General features: G+C 34.1%; 1 protein-coding gene across 3 annotated transcripts in view; it reads right to left on the minus strand.

Annotated features, from left to right (window-relative positions):
- Svp (steroid receptor seven-up, isoforms B/C) overlaps positions 1 to 24,527 on the minus strand; it is a 278,507-nt gene that overhangs the window by 187,789 nt on the left and 66,191 nt on the right. For 2 of the 3 annotated variants that reach the window (XM_072891408.1, XM_072891409.1), the window contains exons 4-6: positions 17,253 to 18,211; positions 14,925 to 15,205; positions 12,364 to 12,408 (exon numbers count right to left, since the gene is read on the minus strand). The gene's annotated coding sequence lies outside the window, so the exon portion shown is untranslated. Of the gene's footprint in view, positions 1 to 12,363; positions 12,409 to 14,924; positions 15,206 to 15,783; positions 15,945 to 17,252; positions 18,212 to 24,527 lie in introns of those variants that run through there. The other variant, XM_072891410.1, reaches the window with a different exon arrangement.

Genomic DNA, 24,527 nt, shown 5'->3' on the forward strand with positions numbered 1-24,527 from the left:
CTAAGAAAAAAATTTTACTTCTGGAAATATTTATTATATTTAAAAAAAATGGAATTATTTATTTAAATATAAAAAGTGTGTAAAAAATTTTTTAGATACATTTATTATGTATTCTAGATATATCTTCCATAAGAGCATGAGATAATGTATTATAATAGTACTTACACATCAAAAAATTGTGTATATAATAATATAAAAATTACACAATATGAAGAACAAAAATAAATATTAAAGTTGTATATGAAAAATCCTTGTAATTCCATCTGTATATATTTCAAAGAAAATAAAGAAATTATTTTGCATTTTAATATGTTACATCTGTAATTAATATGTTTATCTATATTGTAAAATTACACACAAATATATAATGTAAAAATAAATTTATCCATGGGATCCAAAGAATGCTGGAAAATTTTCAATGGAAATTGAAGCATTATTAAAAATGCAGTTATGATAAAATCTTATTAAAATAATATTTTATGTGTCATTAATATTCTTTTCACAAAAATTTGTGTCATATATTTTGTCATCGATACATTGCATTCTCGTAATATGCAGGCAAAAAAAAAAGATTCTTTCATATAATTTCAAATTGTCAGTTTGCATCATGCTTTTTCTTGCGACTGTGTATCAGGTGAAATATACCTGACGCACATAGGAAGCAAGTTCTTTTTTCGCATTACTTATATAAAAAAAATACTAATCCTGTATATATACCTAATAATGTTCATCGACCACCGGTTTGTCTTCGCACGGCGGTCAACTGTGACCCGGAAAAGATTCGGCATAACGGAATACACCGTACCGTTCCATTCTCTATTGGGGTAGAACTCAGTCACACTTGCATACGTAATAATGGCATAAAGCCGAGGGGTGCCATGCCGCCTTTATACGGGGAAATTTACTATAAAGCTGGCAAAATCACCGACGACGAGTCACCCCTCAGCTCGGCCGGCATACGAAATCCAAATGGTCATCGTAAATAGAAAATCCGTTTTTTTTTTCTCCCTTCCCCGACCGCATGTATGCGAAAAGTGCCGGAGTTTATTCATATTATGTCGCTGCCTCGTCGCAGGAACAACGTGTCAGCCGAGCTTTTCGTTAAAGGGAGTGCCGTATTCCCCTCTGGTCGTTCGCTCGTATTTTGCACCCGCGTAAAGCATCTACCACCGCACGAAATCGTTATCGTTTACATACTGTGAGAGAAGTTTATCCTTGGTTACATATCTCACTTTAGCATCAGAATTCGGCATTATTCAAATAATTTAGTACCACTATTTGGCTGAATAATAATTATACAAACAGCTATTTTTTACTTTAGGAACTTTTTCGGATATTTATCTCTGTTAAACATAATAAATTATTTAAATATATTACGCACAGATAAATTAATTTCAATATTTACCTGAATAATTATCATTCTGTTGTATTTGATCAATTTTCTTGTACATATCATATTTTGTGATATTCTTCGAAACTAAAAGAAACAATTCTTTCCGACATTTAAAACAAATAATCGTATTTTTACTTTAATCCAAAACTTTCCATTCTATTCATCCGCTACTGTTGTATATGTAAACATGTAGACTTTAATTTCCGCGATTTCTCATCTCCCTATTAATCTGACAGCTGTCATATAAATTTCTATTTCACAAGTAGCTACTGGACATTCAATTTTATTTTGATTTTTAGGTCATCGACTTGAAATAAAAATGTATTTTAAAATGTTAAGTTTCTTACTTTTAGAAATATATTTTAAAGTATCAAAATATTTTTCTAAAATATAATAATTTATGAAAGGAATTATTATTTTTATCAAGTGGTTCTTAAGCACATCCTTATCTAAATAAAATAAAAATAATATTTCTAATTAAAATATATTATACAACCTTTTTTTGTTTTATGTATTCACAAAGTTTCATAAAAAATCATGCAGTATACAAATGTTTCTTATGAATGGCCGATCTGTTTACATCGTTCCTAAAATGATCATGAACGATATGGCGAGTGTGGCACGTAATGCGCGACTAGGGCGGCGCAACAAGGGACGAAAAGAGAACGGCGGAGAAACGGAGAATAAGCAACGTGTACAAACGTGGAATTAATTTCCATAGCTCGTCGAGTCGGGATCCCAATGAATAACAATAAAGCGCGAGGGCAATACGACGTCACACGGCGTACCCACAATCCGAGACAGATCGTTACGCGCGACATTAACTTTCGGCTTTAGCCTCGTTTATGCTAATCCTGCCAGGGCATCTGTTTTCGCCTGTAGTCCGCGGAACGCGGCCCGGAATGCGTTTTTCGTTCTCCTAACCCGCTCCGCCACGCTTCTCGATGTGGCTCCGTTCGTTTTATTATGATTCTCCTTTTTTACTCGACCAAGACCGTACGTTCAGCGCGACCACCGGTCAGTCCTGACGTCATCGTCCCTCTTACCCTCACGGACCCCTCTCGTCCCGCCGCGAGGGCCCCGCCGCGTGCGCAGGGGCCCCGTGCATTCTCCGTCGCCTGTAGTCGGTCCGTCGTCCTGGGTTCACGGGTTCAGACAGATGCGAGCTGAGCGCTAACGAGAACAATTAGAAGTTCCACTTTGCGCTCTCTAAGGCTCTCTCGGTTCCCTCTAAAAATAAACACGGCCACTTAATGGCTCGCTCCGTCATAACTCGCGCAGATGCGAGCCCGTCTTATATTATTCCCACGAATGGCCTCGCGTTTCTCCGAATATACTACCAAAGTGCCACCAAACTATCTCTTTATTTTCTCTTTCTTTCTCTCTTACTCTCTCGCCGGCGACGGCTTCCACGCGCGACATCTTTATCGGAGATCGTGGAATCGCCACGAGCCGGCTAAAAATATTTTATGTGCAAAAAAATCGTAAGTCCGCACGCGCGAAAAAAAAACGCACGCATAAAAAAAAAAAAAAAAAAAAAACCATTATTAAGAATACGATCTGTGTCAACTCGAAACTCTCGTGACAGTATTTCCTCAAATGCTCATTAACTAATACTAAAATAACAATTAATTTTTAAAGATTGGTAGAAAGTAAGACTGATGTAACACTTAAAAAATTTTAAGCTCAGGAAATACTATATTTTAAAAATGTATTTTATCTTACAAAAAAAAAAAAAAAAAATTTATTTTAACATATTTAACTATTAATTAATATTTTTATGCAAGATATCCGAGTCGCCTGAAGAATATGAGAATCGCGTTATTCGAAAGACGATAAGTAATAATAACAGTTATCAGGCCATTCTCGGCTCGATGATGCGTTTAGCGGCTCAGTTTCCTTCCCCGTTGCAAGTCTTATCCGACCACTGATATACTTATCTACCGTAATAATTCACCGGGACAGCGAGATTTCGGTCCTCGGAGGAATCGTACGGTAGTCTTAACGACCTTTCTATGAATCGATTTACGTGATGATGATATTCTTGCTACAGTTATTGTCAAAAACTGTGCTTGTCGGATTTAATTAATTTCTTTATTAAAATGCAATAAATCAAACAATAAGTATCGACATTTAAAAAATATTGTATATACTAATAAATTTAGTTATATACTGATGTATGTATTTAGCTTTGCAAACATTGAGAAATCGATCCTATTAATTAATTTTAAATAATTTTTTAACTGTGCATTAGAACATAGGTATTATCAATTAATGATTTGATATATAATAGAAAAAAAAATGCATAAAAAATATCTTGGAATTTAATGTTGCAATGAGTTGGCTTTAATATGTTTATATTACCGATATCTTCTTGGTAACTGTATCCAAATGACAGCAGCTCGTATTACCGAGTATAAGCGCGTGCTACTATGCTCGGAATGTGTATTTAACTGTCTGTTTAATTGGGCCTAATGGAGCGATATTAGCTATCCGTGTATTACGCGTTAAGCGTCAACTATCACGGTGCATCTTGCGTATCACCAGAAGTTCCATTCTTTAGCTTCTCTCTTTTATAATCTCTTTTAATCAAAAAATAAATTCTATAAGATCTTGATTTTTAAGATCATATCGTAAAAATGCTTCTTTGTGGAATATTAATGGTTAATGCAATGACAAACAAATGCATATTTCCAAAAGAGATTTAAAAAAAATCAAAATTAATAAAAAATTAAATCAAAGAAAATAATTAAAAAATAAACTACTTAATAAAATAAAATTAAAGGAAACAACAAATTGATTTAAGGTAGTTTTCGACGACTGAGTTATATAATGCGTAATCTTTTTATATTTAATGTTATATATACATTAGTATGTACGTATTTTTTAAAGAATTAAAATATTTTTTTTATCGAAAAATAATATATAAATTTATTTCTATTTTTCTTAATTTTAATCTCTCATCTTTCGTTTCCGTCCAAAACATTTCTGATACTTTATAAAGCAAGAGAGAAATGGCAAGAGGAAGCGTACCAAAGTAATATTCGCCCACTCGTTTCTAATATGCGAAGTACGATTTACCGGCACACGATTGCACGTATAACAAGATTCGCAATCAGTAACACGGGACTACCGTCTATCCGTAGATAAAGTACGGCAAGGACGCGTTCTCGAAAGTTTATTGGATCTGCGCAAATTCAGTACAATCTGATTTTCTGTACTATTTGAAATCTCAAAATGTATATCTATAAACTAAAATATATAATATTTTAAAAAATTAAAATTCTATTTTACTTAAAATCATTAGACTTAAGAAATGTCGCAGGTAATCAGAGAAAACATTATTTTTATTTAATTATGTACAAAAAGATTTTAATTAATCCAATGTATTTTAAATAATAAATAATTATTATTATTAATTTTGCTATTTTATTTTAATTTTACTTTTTTTAAAAATTATAGATTAATAATATATTTTCAAACATTTTTATTTAGAAGTATAATATTTTCAAGGATTTACTTTTTAAAATAACTCCTTTTAAATTATCTTTAGATAATCCCAATATTGAAAAATTGATGTATCTAATTTTTATATATAAAAGAAAGATTTAATTAATAAATCTTATCGAACAGATAGTTTGAAAAGTTTCGGTAAATATTTTCAGCCGCGCGTTATTGCAGCCGCAAAACGCAAGTGTGACCAATGACAAGTATTAAAGACGATTATCTCGACGGGGAGCTATAGCCATCGTTCGCGTATCGTATCGCTTTTGGTACAAACGAAGTAGCCAGAGAAAGAAACCCGTCATACAAAAAGAACGGTAAGCGCGTACTTATAGTCATCATTATTTATGATGGCCAAAATATCTGAGAAGTATTGTAAAAACGAAGGAAAAAAATATGTTATTATACAAAGAAATATATACAACGAAAGATTGCGAGAAAAAGAAATTATAAACAAGTCGAATCGGGGTAAAAAAGTCAAAAAGGATGAAATATATATAGATGGTTTGGCAAATAGCCGCTAGTTGTTGCGGTTCATTTTTTCGACGTCGTAATCATCAATTTTGTTTCATAAATTTCGATGCCCATTTCAAGAATAAAAAAAAAAATACAGAGAGAACGAAGGGAGTGAAAAAAGTCCGGGAAAGAAAGTGCGACAAAGAAATGATGCCGACCAAAGTGCCGAACAACAAGGAGAAAGGAATGAAGAACGCGAAAAAGAAAGAGAGAGAGAGAGAGAGAGAGAAAGAGAGACAGAAGAAATTCCGATAAAATACGCGGTAACGGAAGGCACGCGAAATTCTCCGCAACCGCAACAAGAGCAAGAAAGGTCGAAAACAATTGCGGAATAGCCGTGGCCGACGCGACAGAACAATCGGAGGACGAAAGGGAAAAGAGGTAGCAAAAAAAAAGTAAGGAGAAAAGACGAAGAAAGTGAGATAGAGAATACGGCGAATCTGTACGAGGACGAGAAGAGCGAAACAGAAGGAACAACGCAAAGAGAGCAGAGAATAAGGAGAAGAGAAGGGGAAGGACACGATGGTGCGGGTGTACAGTGAGTTATGGTTATCGCTAGCGAGTATACCACGACTCCTCTGAAGAAGCCCCCACGTGTCCGCCGAAGAGAGGAAGCTCCCGCGGCGCGAAAGGGGTGCACGGGAAGAGGTTCGAGAGAAAAGACGGGATAGGAGAGGAAGTGGTGGAATCGCGAAGGAGGGAGGGAGGGAGGGAGGGAGAGAAAGAGAGAGAGAGAGAGAGAGAGAGAGAGAGAGAGAGAGGACAGGAACTTACTTGGAAGCGAATGTAACTTTATTGTGAACTTATCGCTGTCAGAAGGCAAACAATGGTCCGATCTTCGCGCCATTCGTCCGAGATCTGCCCCTGCTATCTTCACCACCACTTCACGTAGTTCTTTGCTCTCCCCCTGCCCTCTCCCTTCATCGTATTCTACTCTACCCCGCCATCGAGAAAGTTAGGAGGGAATACCCGAGCTCCAGCGTCGCGATATCGGCGCATCGCATCTATCGCTTCACGGATCCGAAAGCCCGCAGAGCTTACCAATATGTAAACGAGTCGCCGACGGGCACCACCGGCGACCCGCTAGTTCTTTCCCCCTCCCCCTTTCTTTCCTCTCATCCCACGGTATATATATCGACGTTATATCAGGGGAGACCCACACAAATATCTAACATGCCGACCACATTTTTTTCGGTCCCTTACTTTACTCGAGAATTCCCCCAGTTCGATGTCTCTCCGGGTGCAACCCCCTCCCGGATGAACCACGCGCTCCCTCGCGACATTCCAATTACGAATTCGACACTGACGCCGCGCCGCTCCACCGTGTCTCCCGGTTTCGGGAACACACATATTATCTCCCTCGTGAATGTATCTGTTGACTGATGTCATTCCACTATATGATTCTAACTGCGAGTCTACTTGCAAAGGTTCGAATTTTAAAATAATAAATATTTGATTATATTAGGATTGTAAATAGATTTGATATTATTTGATTATATTAAGCATACTATTTTTTATATTTTTAGATTTATTATATAGCTCTAGATAATATTTAATTTTAAATTTTTCAGAATTTCTTTTTTCTATTACTGTAATTTTTGCGAATCTTAGTGGACTATACATTCCAGAATTAATATATTCTTTTTATGAGAAAAAATGCAATCGTTTAGAACCGCAAGAAAACACATAAAATGCATAGAAATTAAAAAAAAAAAAAAAAAACTTTCTGCGTAACTTAACGGTGTTTTAAGTGTATAATAAAAAGGTATTTAAAAATTTTTTAAAATATCTTTATCATTAATTTTTTAATACATAATTGTGAAGAATTTTTTTCAAGTTTTAACTTGTAGACTTATAAAACATCAATGGCAGCAAAAAAGTGCATCGATACCTTTTTACTTTTTTTAAAAAAACCTATCGGTCTCAGAGACTACAAATTGCATGGCCGGTGAGTATTCCTCGTTAGTAAACGGACAGCCGATCGTTCACACGCTAATCAGTCTCAGGGGCCCGATTTCCGACACAATCTTCCGTTTCACGGAAGTCCAAGACGTGACGAATCGCGAGGACGTGTCCCAAGCAGCTATTTACGAGGCTCAACACGCTGAGGATTCGATGGTGTAACGGTTCGTCGAACCACGTTTTCTCACGAGCCGACTTTCTCGGTTCCCGAGGGAGGCGATATCCTCCTCTCGTTTACCGGATAATTTTTCAGGAATTGACATCGCACTGCGATCGCGAGAGCAGGTGTTCTTCAGGGGACATTCAGTTTGTTTGTTTGTTTGCAGTTTTCGCAAGTTGCCCTATATTATATCTGATGAAATAGAGATATGTCGATATTAAACAATATCGACTAAGCTAATATGTAAAAAGTATCTTTTTATCGGAAATTAATTTGAAAGTTTGAAAATCGATTTTCTTTTACATAGCCATTACATGTATATAACGCGTCAAATAGTATATGAATTATTTTTATCTATTTTTATTTTTCATCTTTAATAATATATAAGTATCTGTTGAGAAATGCAAATCATGAAAAGCAGGAAAAATAAATTAGCGAAGTAAATTATCGCATTTATGAAATTGCGAATAAATATGTGTATTTTAAGTGACGGTTCGATAAAAAATAAAAAAAAGTATGTATTATAAAATGCAAATTAATTCAATTGAAAGCAAACGGCTGTTCTATGACGCTCGTGGATTAACGGCGTATCGCCATGCGCCAGGGAACTGATTTTGCATGCTCGTAAACGCGCGCGCCACATGGGATATCAAGATCCTGAACGTTTTATTGAAAGCCGGCGATTGCGAACGATCGCTCGCTAAGGCTAAAACACCTGTTGACCGGTATCATCGTCGGTTTTAAACGCAGCGGATTCTTAATTGACCGGCCTACCAGGTATTCGAACAAGAACTCAAACGCATCGATTTACCAAGACGACTCGTAAATGATATAGTTTACGTTTTAACGCTCATCGCCGTAAAACGAAAACTGATCGTTTCCGAGCTGCGTGCCGTGCGTCTCGAAATCGTACTTGTATTTCTCCGCTTCTTAACTCGCACTAAGCTACCTTTGACGATAACAGGATGCTTTTCCGTTTAATATATAGCTGCGATAAATATCAAATTTATAAATATTTACTGCGTATCGTAAATCATGAGTTATATAAGGATACTGTACCTTATAAATATCTTTATAAATTTACACTCAAAGTACTTACACGTGTTATTGATATAATAGCTAAATTGCAGTAATTATTAAAATTAAAAAAAAAGAAATATATATGCATTAATAATGTACAAATAAATGGAATAATATTCTTACAATTGCATAATAAGTGATATAATAATGAGAATAATATGAAAAAAACAAAGGGGGCTAAAAAAACAGTAATATAATTATTAACATAACATAAACTAATATTAAATTAAGATTCAAATAATTTATAGTGTACAAATTTTTTAAGCTTAATCCAGTTATTCTCTTTCTTATTTTGAGTGATTCTCCTGGCGATTTTTCCAAGAGATCGCGGTCATTCAAAATAATGAAGTTATACACGGACGAATTAGAGGCGATTCCAGCACCGAGACGCGTATCGTCGTTCCATCGTCTAATTAAGGCCGGTCCTGCGAGCTCTACGTACGCGTTCCGCTCGCTCACAGTCGCGATGTCGCACATATGATTTACACGGAGCAGTTTCGAGAGCAGAGAAAGAGACACGTGCGATGAAGTAACCGAGATACGTGATGTTGTTTAATGTATAATGCTCCTAGCGAGCAGCGGCGAGATCGTGAGAGAATTCGTGTAAAAAAGGAGCAGACCGTGTTATTTATCGGCCGCATCCGCAACCACGGATAAAAGGAAGATAACAACGGGTCGCTGGATGTCGAGCGTTATAGTTGAGATATTTGTCATAAGATTAAAGCACAATGAGATGCAAAAATGAAAAGAGAAAAATAAAGGAATAAAATAATGTAATATTATATATATAGAGAAGATGAAAAAGGCAAGAAGCACGCAATCTGAAAAATAGATTAAATAATCGATATATATGTATATATAGACAATGTATGTACATATCATGTGTGTATATATCATTCTTTAATTTTAAAAAACTTGTAATTAATTTGTGCTATTATTCAGTATTCAGTTGTATTGCTTGATACTAAATAAATGAAACACCCTTGATAGATATTTCTTAATATAAAAGTTCTTTTTATGCAAAATATCGCCCATACTGACATTTTAATTAATTCGTATCTTATTGTGCAGAGTTTCTCGCGTAGATAAGCTGGAAATTTTCGACGACGTTATCAGGCAGAGATGGTCGGACACGTTCGAATGAGCGATATTTAATGAATAATACGTATAGAAAAACGGTTAATTGCACTGCGGCAAAGAGTGACCACTTACAAAGGCGACGAAAGTTTAATTGGTAGGAGAGAATGAGAGCGCGAAATTATCACGAGTAGAATTTCGATCGACGACGACGGCACAAAGAAGAGCTCACCAATTCGCGCGTTTCGGATGACGGGACGATCGTACGAATTAATTTAATTCGATCCAACAATTCGCGCGCGCGGCGACGTCGTAACTTCGGTCGTTAAACGCGCACTTAAAACGCGAGTTTATCGTACGAGAATCGTGACTACGTCTCACCGCCGATACGCGGAAACAATCCCGCATTAATTCCCGCATTACACGCGTTAAAATTTATTACCTACCGCGCCGACGTTTCCGTGGAATCGACCAGCCGTTAAATATCATTGTCTTCGACGAGATGATCGATAACACATATCGTCTTCTATACTTTCCCCCAGATATTAGCGCAGAAAAATGTACTCTTTCAAATGCCTTTCGTTGCTTTTTGCGCGAGTATCTTATATTATGCGTATTGCGAGAATGGAATGTAAATGGACTATCGAAATTATCTTACACGATTTCTCAATTGACGACGAGTTAAATTATTTGACAATTAATCATATGTTTCCGCTTTCGAAACCTTGACTTTTCAATTGAATACCATTTTTCTCAATATATAACGGCAATTTATCATCGCTGATTTTAAGTATCTCCATGATAGATCTACGATGTAGTCAGGGAATCGCCGTTGTGCCAATGTCGTGAGTTATGTTCTTCAATTCTTTATATCGATATGTTTTGCTTATCCCCATATTATCACGAATATCCAATATTAAACATCTTTCATGCTTCTCTTCTTCTTTTTCTTCTTTAATACAAAGTATATATTTCATTATCATCGTTATATTATAATTTTAAAAAAGAAGCATCTTCCATTCTCTTTTATTATTTAAATACGTACCAGAATCCAACTTTCGAAATGAGAAATGTATTAACATAAATTAGTATATGCTTCAAGGATATCAATTTATATTTAAGAATTGAAAGAGAAGAGTTAAGCAAGAGTTAAGGAATATATTACAGTGCACGTTTATTGGATCGACGAGAAAGAACAAAGATTAGATAAATTTCAAGAGAAAACGCAAGTAAAACCACACGCGCGCAAAAAGCTCGACGGTGCTCGACGACCTCGGCGTTTAGGGTTCGCGACTATCGATGAAACGGCAATCTTGGAGTATTAGGCGTGATTCTTTCGCGCGCTATCGACGCTGCAACATCGCGGCGGCGGCGGCGGCGGCGGTCAGCCTCAACGATACACCACTATTAATATCTCGCCATTACCTTGTTCCATTCTCGGCTGCTACGAGCGAGCCCCGACCAAGAAACGGGCACGGCCCCCTCGTCTCGTCGTATAGCGCAACGTGCCCATTACGATCATTAGCGGCGCCGGCCGGCTCTTCGCCGCTTATATACGCGTCGCGGACAATCGTGGCATAGATCGCGCGATCTACAGGGACCGCACGCTGCGCAGCAAAATGAGAAATAATCGCGATACCGTTCGTCTCCCATCTCTTCGTCATGTCACCGGTGACATTCAGTCGTCACCAGGTACACGATTCCCCTCGGAGCGCGATTATGTTAAACTCATTCTGGTTCACCGACCGTACGGGCAACGTCATTTAACGTCGCGTCCAGGACCCCGTTTCCATCCAACCTTTAACCCTTCAAGACAAGATATATGACACGCATGTATTTTCTAAAAAATCTCTGAAATTTCGTCTTGTCAGACGAGTCTTCTTATTTTAAAGAGACAGTCTTGTTTTTAAGAGAAATTTGGCAATTGTTTTTATCTTTATGTCAAAGATTTTTTATTTTTATTAATTGTGTTTTCATAATGTATGAAATTAACGTATAGTCAATTAACTCTAATTAATGTAGTCGAATCCAAGAGAGAGTTAGAGGAAACCTAACCAGATAAAATAATTTAAAAAATAAATCTACATTACAAGTTACAATATATCTAAATTATTATATAATAACTAGCCAGAATCAGCGATCGCGATAAACTACAAGATATAAATAAGTTTACATCGGCAAAGACGGTCACGCCATCGATGATTTTAATAGCATACGGAAAACAGGCAACGGGATACGATCCTAAACGTGGAAAAAGAAGCGGCCGCGGATTGTGCTGCCCGAAGGTCATCGATTCCCTTCGCCTCCATGACGGCTCGTGGCCAATCGATTATCGCTACGGCTGCGTAAGAATGCGCCAAGAAACCAAGCGAGCGAGGAATCCCTTTCTAATCACGCACGCGGGCAAGGGCCTTACCTATCTCCGGGCTGCTTCGTTTTTGCTAGCCTTTCGGCCAGCTCTCCAGGGTTATCCCGTAACGCACCTTAGTTTCGACGTTACTCACGCTATTATACGCTCCAAACTATATCTCAGACACTGCATACGTGCGCCGGATCAGATTACACGATACTTCGACCACATGGGATTTAATTTCTGGATCGTATTAAAGCACCGAAACTTCAACGAATTTGATATTCGTCAATGTATTATTTTAAAACAATTTTTACTCACCAATACGATGCAACAGCGAATTTGTAAAGTACATAGCACGTTGATCTGTAAAATACAAAATATTCAAATTATGTACATATATTATACATGTATCTAAAAAAACATATATGTATTTATTTTATATAATGTATTTATGTACGTAAAAAAATAAAAATGTATAAAAATGTATTTATGTATATAAAAAAATTTTTAATAATAGCTATTTCAAATAATTATTATTACGCAATTAAATTTTTTATTCGCACCTTTTAAAAAGAGATACATTTAATAATAAAAATTACATATTTCCTAAAAGAGAAATGTAATTTAATATAAAACTTATAAAATATAATAAATATAAAAAAAATCCCTTAAATGGAAGCATAAATATCTTATATAAAATTTTAAACATTATTTAATTATTATCGTAATAAAATCTGATGTCAGAGTAAATATTTCAGAAAGTATCGAAAAAAAATAAAAAGCTGGTCTAAATTTCAACACTTAATAAAAAAGATATTGTTTGTATCCTAAAAATGTAATAATTAAAAATTTTGAAAATGTAATACTTTAAAATTAATCATAAAAAAAAATGCTTTTAATTTTATTTATTTGTTTGACTCAAAAATTTTCAATTATTAGTTCAAGAGAGTTCAATTATTAGTTAAATTAATATACCTATATACTTGTATAATTAATATTTTTAGATTTATATACAATTTTCGAAAATAATCATAAATGATAAATTGGTACATTAATATATATCAGAAGACTATAAAACATTTAGAACTATACATTATAATAATACATCACAGGTCACAAATGGATCACCGATCCTCATATCTAGCCAGCTACAAAATTATGGCCAAGATCAATCAGAGAATCAACTGTTTCATACACGAAGGAAGCGACCATAACAAATTAATCTTCACACCCCTGTAAACTACAGAGCGGCGCGTCATTAATTAGCCGTTCCACGAACAGCTCGTAAGATCGAAGTGGGAAGAAAGGAACATGATGATCCACCTCGGAGATTCCACTTCTCTACAACGTTTCCTCGATCTCGCCATAATCCTCACCCTCGCTAGGCCTCGGAACTTCTCTACTTCCGTTCCCTACATCCTTTGTTTCTCCCTTCTATATTCGCGCGAGAACATCTGTATGCCAACGTTATCGTGTTTTAAGGAGGACACGAAATCGTCGAGCAGAATGCGTTCTCGCATGATTATTACGTATGCGGATTACGTACAATCATTTTGAAAAAGAAATGCGTGATATCGTTTTCCAGTAACTATACGTTCTCTTTTTCATTTATAAATATGACAGCAAACGAATAAATCAACATGTATCTATAAATGCACAAATATATAATTATATAATTAATAATGTAATTTGTTATAAAAGTTTCTAAAAATTAACAACTTTTTAATGTATTTTTAAAATTTTCTAAAAAATTCCATGTTTATTAAAAAAGTAGTATTTTTTAATTAATTTTATTTTTTATTTTTGATTACTTACTTTTATATTAGTTATTTTTTACCTTTAATGTTTATTAAAAGTTTCTAAAAAAAATCCTTTTATCTAAACTATTTCTTTGACGCTCTCTATTTTTGGACAAAGTATCGACTGATAGAAGTACACTCTTTTACCATTAATAAAAATAGAACCTGATACTTTGGAACACCTCTACTCGTGACATATTAATTATTTTGTATCTTTAATATTTATTAAAAGTTTCTAAAAAAAATCTTTTTATCTAAACTATTTCTTTGACGCTCTCTATTTTTGGACAAAGTATCGACTGATAGAAGTACACTCTTTCACCGTGAATAAAAATAGGAACCTGATACTTTGGAACGTCCCTACTGGTGATAGGCTGCACCGCAAACATCGGTCGCACTCTACGTTCTTCATGCGGTCGTTTACGCACCGCGAGAATGAAGTCAGCTGTAATCGTGTAACCGCAAAGCAGCCAATGCTCTACCGCGCGGTAGCCCTCTTAAATCGCCACCGACGGCGGAAACCGCGAACGAAACACACCGCGAGAATCGTGATCGCACGGAAGCGTGGCTTGCGCGACACGCGCGCGTAGCTATCGTAAAAGTCTTACAAAACGATCAGCAGAGGTGGTAACGAGTGATTTGCTTGCTTGTTCTCGACATTCAAAGAAACATCGATAAAACAACCAATGAATGACTGAGTCACAAAGTTTTTTACCAATGAATTTTCACTTTATTAAAAGGGAAGAGACAATTAAAATTTACTATAAATTTGATAGGATTTTTTTTTAATCTAAATAATTATCTATATAAAAAAATTTCTATATACAAAAATATCAATTACTATAAGTAATTATAATATATAAATATTATCGTATTATAATATTGTTATTTATGTTATATTATTATATTGTAAAATATTATAATTACTATAAATATTTTAAAATAAAGTTTTTAAAATATTTTAAATATTTTATACGCCTAATAGTATTCACTAAAATAAACTCCGCGGAGATAAGAGAGTAATTTTACAAGTAGGGAATAATAAATTAAATAATTATTATAAATATTGTATTTACATACCCCACAGTTGCTCCGCTGTTGCCCGATGCCCCCCGGGCCTCCTCCTCCTCCTCCTCTCTTACTCGTCCGTCATTGCTCCTTTGTAGCACTCACGACACTCGCGAAAACACGATCGCGCGATACTTTACGGCACTCGCGACGCGTATTTTATATATACATCACACAACGAGAAAATGATGTTAATCGAAAACTGTAATCGTATAAAGCAATGTTCCCGTCCGGCACTCGAAAGTCGCACAGCCAAACTCGTACGCAGCTTGTCATAGTATTAATAATGCTACCTGTAACAAATAATATACATACATATTTTAGAGCAATTTTATCTCACATTATAACATAAGTGATATAAATATGTAAGTTAAAAGATAGATATCTGCGAGTTGCAACATTCGAAAAATTGAAGAGATTACATTAGATTATGTTGACTGTTTGTATGACAGATTTTGATTAAATGAGGCTTGCGAAATACGCATTTCATTCAATTACATAATACAAACGTTAAGTTTACAATATGCGATAAATATCACAATACAAAGATTAGAAACGATTATGCTTACAAATTAAACACATTGTGACTCTCTTTGAATCGATCTGCCTTATGCTCGTAGCGTTTTGTTATTATAATTACTGAAAAAATTCTAAACATCCAAAACCTTCTACCTGAACCTATCGCGCAATATTTTACAGGAATTAATAGCTAAGACTACAAAGAGATTCGTCCAAAAAGATGTAGAGAATCGAAATTTACAATTAATATTATCTATGTACGTTACATTCCAGATACATAATTAACCTCATACATAAATAACCTCGTGAAATCAATGTATTATTTCCACGTAAATATAAACGTGCAAAATACCTGCTTCGAATTAACGTTTGTTGTAAATGACTGTCACTACGACAAGAGTTGTTAATTGCTAGTTTTAATATAGTAGAGAGATCATGTACTTCGATACATATAATTGCTACGATCGCGTTTAGAAGAGAAGAACTACGATCCGCTATCTACGACATTTGCCGTGCGAATGATAACAAGGTTACCGCGTATAAACAGTCGGGCGCCGAGCGACCTGCGTCGTACGCTGTGTTGACAGATTTCATTCTATCGTGAAATATTTACCATACTTAAAATAATAATACATTTACGTTGAGTACGTATATTTCCTTATTGTATATTAATTTCGCTAAATGGATTGATGGATATGATACATCTTGAATCTAACAGGGTATCTACTCAAATCTTGTAAAAAAAAATTCCTTGAAAATTCCTGATTTCCCAGATATTTTTATTTAACATTTCAAGTAAAAAGAATATTTTCAAGATATTTTTAATACTTTCTCTAAAATAATTTTTTTTATTACATACATTTTCTAATGTTTTTCATTCACGAAAAAAAAAATACAGAGCCTCTTAAGTTTCAAAGATATTTATACTAATTGTACTAAAAGAAATTAAATAAAAAATATGTACTTCATATTTAATATTAAGACGTTGAATATATAAACAAATATAGGTATATAATTTGATAATAGTTCTAAAAAAAGTTTTATGCGTAAAAATTATTAAAATATTAATAAAACAAATTAAATTTTCAAATTAAACGCTGGTCATATTTTGATATTTCTATCGATTAATGAGATTTCGTGTTATTTACTTTTAATTACTTTTAATTTCCAGAAAAAGAATTCTATACATAAAATTAGAATATTTATTAAACAAATTAGATTGCCCGAGATGTCAAACGTACAAGTACATCAGCGAGATGAGATGCTAGTCATATTTCGATCGTCCTATCGCCTTTAAATATTTCGTTGTTTCTTGTCGTTCTGCAATTACTTATACTTTCAGAGTTCTATAGATATGCGTAAAAATTATTACAAAATTTATTAAACAAATTATATTATATTAAATTATATGAATAATATGAAATCTCATTTACGTCTAGCGTCTCGGACAATCTAATTTGTATAATTAATATTCTAATAATTTTTACGTATTGAACTTTTCGTAAAACTATTGCAAAACTCTCAAGCTCTTAAAATCTGGCAAGAATGCTAAAAAAATCATCGAAGTGAGACGGAGCATAAATTTGACGTATCAGTTTGTTCCGATTTTTTTCCAAGCTGTTCTTTTAATGATCTACTGTTCTTCTGTCAAAAATTCCAGAACTATTAATAATAAAGCCAAAATTCTATTAATACAATTATGGAGCTCCATGAAGTAAGACAGCAGCTTTACACAAACCTAAAGAAAATTGTACAAAATATGCCATACGATAATCGCGACAAAAAAAACATTAATTCCGTCAATAATATGTAATAAATTACCTCGTATGTAATAAATTATCTGATTGCTCCCACAAAGCTCGATGCCCCATTCCAGGTCTGTTCACTTTCTTCTAATTCTTCGGTGATGCATCTTCATAAGCATTCGCGTGACATTTTACACGACTTTCCGGATTTCCCGATACATAAAACGTTTATTGATATATACAATCTTTGTCGGACTGCTATCTTCCCGCTTTCGTATCGCCGCACGAATGATAACCAAATCATCGCGTTATACATACAAAATATTCAGCGCGTACTTTTTCGCGGATTAATAGATATGTATAATTAAACAAATATCCGTCTCAATTCGACATCCCGACACTCGTTCGCGCACAATGTTCATTTTCGCCTCCTGCCGCAAACCAAATCACTGTTTCCGACGAATTCGCGATTGTTAGACACGTTCCTTGTGACACTCGCGGTTATCCATCGAATACTCGGGTACTTCTCGAAATGTTACAAAACTCTCGACATTCGTCGGTCAAGCAAATACGCACAAAAGCAATACAGCGTATAGGAATATGGCGGCAAAACGACGCAGGAACGAATGTTCTCAAAAATCGCGAAACACCACCAGTTACGATGAAATGAGTGCGGAACAAATCTTGTCTCGAGACTATGGTCTGTTCCTAAACCTCAATTCACTCCCGATGTACTACGCCCGATATTCGCCGAAAATTGACGAAATTGACAATGACGCAGAACAGCAACTACGACCCACGACTCATGATCCGACTCGTCTCGACTCGGCTCGGCTCGGCTCGGCTTGTCAACTTATTGTCAGCTTGGCTCGATTCGATTCAACTAATCCACAGATACTGTGCGATTATGCCGCGCACATATCAGAACTGACTCGGTAATAGGTGTGAAGGGGATGGCCTGATATTAATTCCGAATCGTCTGCGATGTTTTTTTCCCCGTAATACGCTCCGCGACGAAATAATAGTATTTCTTCTCTAAACAGAAAAAATATAATAATAAAAATTAGAATAATATGTAATAATTGTAATCGTGGAATATACTAACATATATGTATGTACAAGAAATCATGTGTGATATTTTTATTCAATAATATATATTAGAATATTATATACGAGTATATTATGTTTTATAAAAAAATATTGTAATTATTCAAATATTTTGAGGCAAATACATAATCATTAATAATTAATAACAGAACAAATACTAATTTATTATCCTTAGTATTTATTATCCTACGTATAGAAAAAATTATTAATGCTTTTTTAATGCACATGATTTTATGCAAATATCAGAACACATACATTTTCCATATATGAATATACAAAATATATAAATATATTAATATATGCATAATTCATTTGTAAAGACATTAATGACGGCTTCTGTACATATACACAATTAATTTATTATAGATGAGCGGAGATAAGAACGTCTCACTTTGATATTTAAATGTTCGGACGATTTAATTTGTTTAATTAATATTCCAATAATTTTTATGCATAGAACATTTTTAAAACTGTTATAGAATTTTCACGCGCTAAAAATCTAGTAAGAAATGTTAAAAATCGTCAGCGAACAAAGTAAACAGTGTTTCAGTTTGTCCTGAACTATTTTTTTGCTTAATAACCAGACAAATTTTGTTTGATCTTATAAAGAACTCTAAAACTTGTAATAAAATAAAACCAAAACTCTTAACAATTAATAAGTTTCCACGAAGTGAGACGCCAGTTTCACTAGCACACGGCTGACTATTTATAATAGAGAGCAAAATTATACATATATATCAAAGGAGAATTTTCGAAAAAACTTCTTGAGTCGTAAAAAAATTCTATAAGACTACTTTCTTTTTCTAAACACAAAAGAAATCCTTGAGAATTCCAGATTTTGCATGTTTTTCCAGGAAGTAGACACTCTGCTAACGTTTATTTAAAGAATGAAACTTGGCTTTCATGTTGATTAAAGGGGATAATGTAACAATTACTAACTGTAATCGTGTGGAATGATCACGTTTGGTATCTCTTAACACTTGTCGCTTCGTGCGATAATAACGATGACAGGAGGAGGGCTTCTCTTTTATTCGAGATGACAACAAAACAACTGCGATATACATCACAAAATTCCACGCGTTTGTTTTCTATTATTCTTTCTACTTTTAACTTTTTATAAAGAAGTTTTAATATTTATAATGTAAATATTAAAAATTTATAACGATAATCTCTTTTTCATGAAATTAAAAGTAAAAGAATGAATAAAAAAAAAATATATGTTATATAAATACATATGAAATACTAGAATATATGATTGTATGTATAAATATGTAATCATTTTTACATATTAACAAATTTTTAATCTTCGTTTCAAAAATGCTTCAAATTTTAATGAGATAAATTTACACCTGGATTATAAATCTTATTTCCTATTTTTCAAATCATCAAGAATTTCACAAAGAGAAAGATATATTAGATAATAGTAATCTTATTGCTTGATTTTTCTGTTAATTATCCCGTACATTTGTGTTATATTTAATCTAATCAATTAATTGTAAAAAAAAATTATTATTTATGCATATTTTATTTTATCTTAAAGCCAAGTGCGATGTAACTTGATATTTATGATAAATAGTACAATGACAAAAACTACATTTTGTACATTATTTTATAGATTATAGATAATATTATATAATTTTTCAATATTATCATTAATTTCATCATTGAGAAAATGTTGATCAATTTATTGTTTTTATGAGGTAAAATGTGCAACTCATTAAACGTGAAAGGGTCAAAAAGCGCGGCCACGGATCGTTCAAGCGTGTTCGCCGCGATAAACTCATTGTAACGCGGTAGAAAAACTGTTTGGTACGAGATTTTCAGAGCGGATAGGCATGACGTTGAGTCTTGGCTCTCGTGGAAGAGCGTGATATTACATTTGGTCACACTGCCGCGCAATATGATAGCGACGTTGCCTTGAAAAGGGCCATGCTTTAACCGCTTCCGTAATTTGCCAGCCTCAAAGTATTCGCTCGTCATAGTGAAATATTTTTTAGTCCATTTTATTCACCGCATCAGATCATCTCAATAGCGGACAGAAAAATTTCTAGAACGTTTTCTAAACTTGCACCTATATTCAAAAAAAATCGTAAAGCTCTGTATCTAATGTCAAAATAATGAAATAAGTAAAAAAATTTGATATTAATTAATCTCATTTAGTTAATGATGAGTTATCAAAATATTACGCTGCTATGTAGCATTTTATACTATATGTATTGTTAGTTTATTGTATCTATAAAAACATTTAAATTCATATTTATTAAGAAAAGAAGTTTTTGTATAATTCACTATAAAAAAAAAAAAATAAATTATGTAAGAAAATTAATTTTGTATGAATGTTAGACATAATGTTTATATTATAATATATGCAATATATTAAATTTTTTAGAAATTTTTAAATCAATCTGTTCACTGAGCTATAATTCTGCGACTTGCGCTCTTTTAAGAACACTGAATCGATCGATCGTAGTCCTAAAGTATAATACAATACGAGATTGAATCGAGGGATTCGAATTTTCGTGTAATATGGGATTACAATTACCATACGGAAGTTTCATATTCCCCTTCCCATCTCACAATGCAATCCGAGATGCAATACAATCCACTGTCTAACTGCGTTTTAGTTCATGTTCAGCACAATCCGAAATTAGATCAGTAGAGAATCAGTTTTTTTCTATGATTTTATCTTCCTCTCGTTTTTTTATCTCTAGTCTTTTATCTTCATTTATTTAAAAATATTAGAACTATCCAAATCGTATAAAATATCATGAAAGTTTAATAAATTTTATAGAAACATTTGAAAAGCTTCATTGTGTAAATAATTTATGATTTAATTAATATCTAATAATAAATTCTATATAATATTTATTCAAAACATTAAAAAAAAATATCAAGAATAAAAAAATATATTTTACATTAAATATATAGTAATATAATAAGAATATACATGTTTCATAAACTTATTTCAAAAACATATATTCCTCATAGAGATATAGAGAAACGGGAACGGGAACATTGATAATAACCTCGTATCGATGAATAGTCTAGTACATAGCTACTGTGAAATTTCATCCTACTTTTGGTACCAATGGCATCGAGGTACTTGAAGTACCTAAGGACTTGGCAAGATAAATGCATCCCTAGAGTATGTCGTCTAACAACGCCCGGCATATCCGTGAAAAGTAATATCGCGGCGACGCTCGACGCAAGAAAGTGCTTTTATCGCGGAAAGTTCGTCTCGTTATCTAGCAAAAAGTGGCAAAGGAATTTACACGCGAACCCGCTGTTAGCAAGACGATACCGAATGCGATCCTTAACTTAACAAAGAAACGATAGAACAAAGACGCGTTATAAATTGCTTATTAGTTAATTCTTTCGAGATCGAGAAAATTTGTTTTATGATAAATTATATCTGTATATGTAAATAGCTGTACTACGTAATTTAATTACATGTAAAATAAATAATATTTTTATACTACTGTTTTATGTTAATAGGGTTTCTATATTGTTTTACTACTTACAATTAAAAATATATTTTGCTACGTTTCGTATATATTTCACTCTCCTTATATATCTCTTATTTTTTACACTTTTTATTTCCTATTTTATATGCATCGATGAATAAGAATCTATCATCAGAAAACATATGTTGAAATATGAATGACTATATTGTTACATAAGATAATTATAACTTTTATCGTTCCTACATTTTGTTGATTAGGCAAGTAATCCACATAACGAGTTCCACATGGCAAGCCTTACATCAAACAGGTGAATCTTCGTCATCAAATTAGGCGCGGAGATCCATCCTCCTGCCAGCAATAATTATTTAGCCATGATCTTAAGAGTAACTTAACGCAACGTCACCTGCGCTCCGCCATCTGCTAAATCGCTCTTGTAGTTATCTTCGTAACGCATCGCTTAACGCTCAAGAAAATGTCATGGTATAATATAGCTTGATTATCTCATTTTAGATGAAAAATTATAAAGTAACGTATAAAATACTTTTTTAATCCTATTTCATTCGATATCTTTATAATTCTTTAGTAATATCCATTATTAAAAGAAATCGCGAGTACATCACTAATATTACTCTAATATCTTTACTGTAAGTATAATTATTAATAGCAATATTTTATATTTCATGTGCAATAAGGAAAAGAAGATTTAAAAGAAAGTAAGAAGATCACAAATCCACCTTTTATCAATCGACATATAAAATAAACATCTCAAAATAAAAAAGATAGAAAAATGCCTAGCAACTTAGCTCATAAAAATAAGACAGTTTTTAATCAATCAAATCATCGATTACATCTCGCAGATGAGTTTATCCTTCATGTCACGACAATTCTATAACAATCGCATGCACGGGCGTAGTACCGGAAAATATAAAGCTCAACCGCTCCACCTAACGACCTTCAGATTTTTATTGCGTCATTAAAGTTCGCCTCGAAAGATGGGCTGGTCTCTTCGGGCATTCCTCAGGAACGACCCGTCTCATATTCAGCGCCCGCGAGCGCTGCTCTCCTCACATGTTAGAATGAACTGGATTAAAAATAATTTCATTCCTGGCGACAACAAGTTTACGCCCTTTTATTGCGGTCTTTATGTTCCCGGATCTCAGGAGGAGTCATTGACACGGTTTTCCAGCCGAGGAATTCCGAATACCCGAGGAATTATCGCGTGCTTTGGCTTCGTGGGACTCGCGTAATATTCTCATTACCACGAGTTGTAACTGCAAACCTCGAATGTATCAATTACCATTTCACAAACTTATATATAATACCATTTAATCAGCATATGCATATATCTCTGTTTTTAAATAAGAAGTATCACAATTCTAAAAATAGCATGTTCCTCGATACAATATTTATTAGCATATTATAACTTCTGTCATGCTTTAATACTTTACAATTCTAGAATAAGAGAAATTAAATTTACAATTTTATAAATGTATTATCTCACATTTCAAATAAAATATATTTTGATTCATTTTGAAGATGAAACGATTGTTTGCGTTGAGAAATTTATAATTGCAAATGCAAAAGCTTGAATTTAATCACATTCTAATATTAATGTAATGAAGAGTATGAAAAATAACTCCATCTATTATATATAAATGTCATTGGAAAACTTTCTAGTCGCAGAGATAATATTTTTAGTTTTATACTAATTCACACGTGTTACTAGAATATTACCATCAAAATTCAATAGGATACAAATTGTTTCGACGCATCGCCGAGTTTTCAAGTTTATCTTGTCGCGTTCTTGACTTCGATACAGGGCTGATCGCGAGTTCAAGTACAAGTTCGGAGCGGGACTCGGTAGATCGGGCGTCTCGTTGGTACCGGCAGGGCCAGGCCGAAGCACAGGCCGGACAAAGGTCAGACGGGTCGTTGCACCCGCAGGCAGGCAGGGCATATCTCCGCGATGCTCTGCCACGGCTTATATCGTCTTGCCGTTGCATTGCCTTGTCTTGCCGTTCGCGAGCCTGCCAGCTAGCAGCCCTCGGCGGTTTGCCGCTTGCTAGCGAGATAGGCAACAATATGACGGAGAGACTCCTTCAGGTATAAATATTCCATCGATTTTGAGAAGAACATCTCGCGATACGAATCTCCAAAACTTCAATTTTAAAATTTTTATTAACTCGTTAATTTTGACTCAACTAAAAACGCTCTGTCCACCCATAAATATTTTCAGATTTCTTAATCTAAAAATGTAATAAATCTAAAATCTAAAACGGTAATAAAAAGTGCCACTATTTCAATTAATAAAATTAAAAATTTTTAATTAAAGAAGAACTTTGAGAAATGTTTCTCTAAATTATCTTTTTAAACCTGTTAATTCTAAAAATAATATATTAATATATCGTACTTGAAAAATGTTCGATAAGAATGTATGAATTTTACAAAACAAAAGGATCACTTACAATGCAAATACTTGAAGATACATCTCGATATCAGGCAGTAAAGCCGGAATGAACTTTATTACCGAGCGTCATTAGGCGATCATTAGGCCGGGGCCATTCGAGGAGCCTCAAACCAAGGAGGACGAACACGTGGGAATGCAACATACCAACGAGGAGGTTTATTCGGCGGATCGATCAAGCGCATTTCCATGTTAATTGGGGCACTTATATAGCGGGGCCGGTAATAGTACTCGGACCGGCAAAAAGAGACCGCGGGGTCACGCTCATTGGCCCGACGGGTCCGGCGGGCCCGGCGCGCGTACAGGGCCCGAGGAG

This window comes from Anoplolepis gracilipes, chromosome 4, assembly GCF_047496725.1.
Source record: "Anoplolepis gracilipes chromosome 4, ASM4749672v1, whole genome shotgun sequence".
NCBI classification, from domain to species: Eukaryota; Metazoa; Arthropoda; class Insecta; order Hymenoptera; family Formicidae; genus Anoplolepis; species Anoplolepis gracilipes.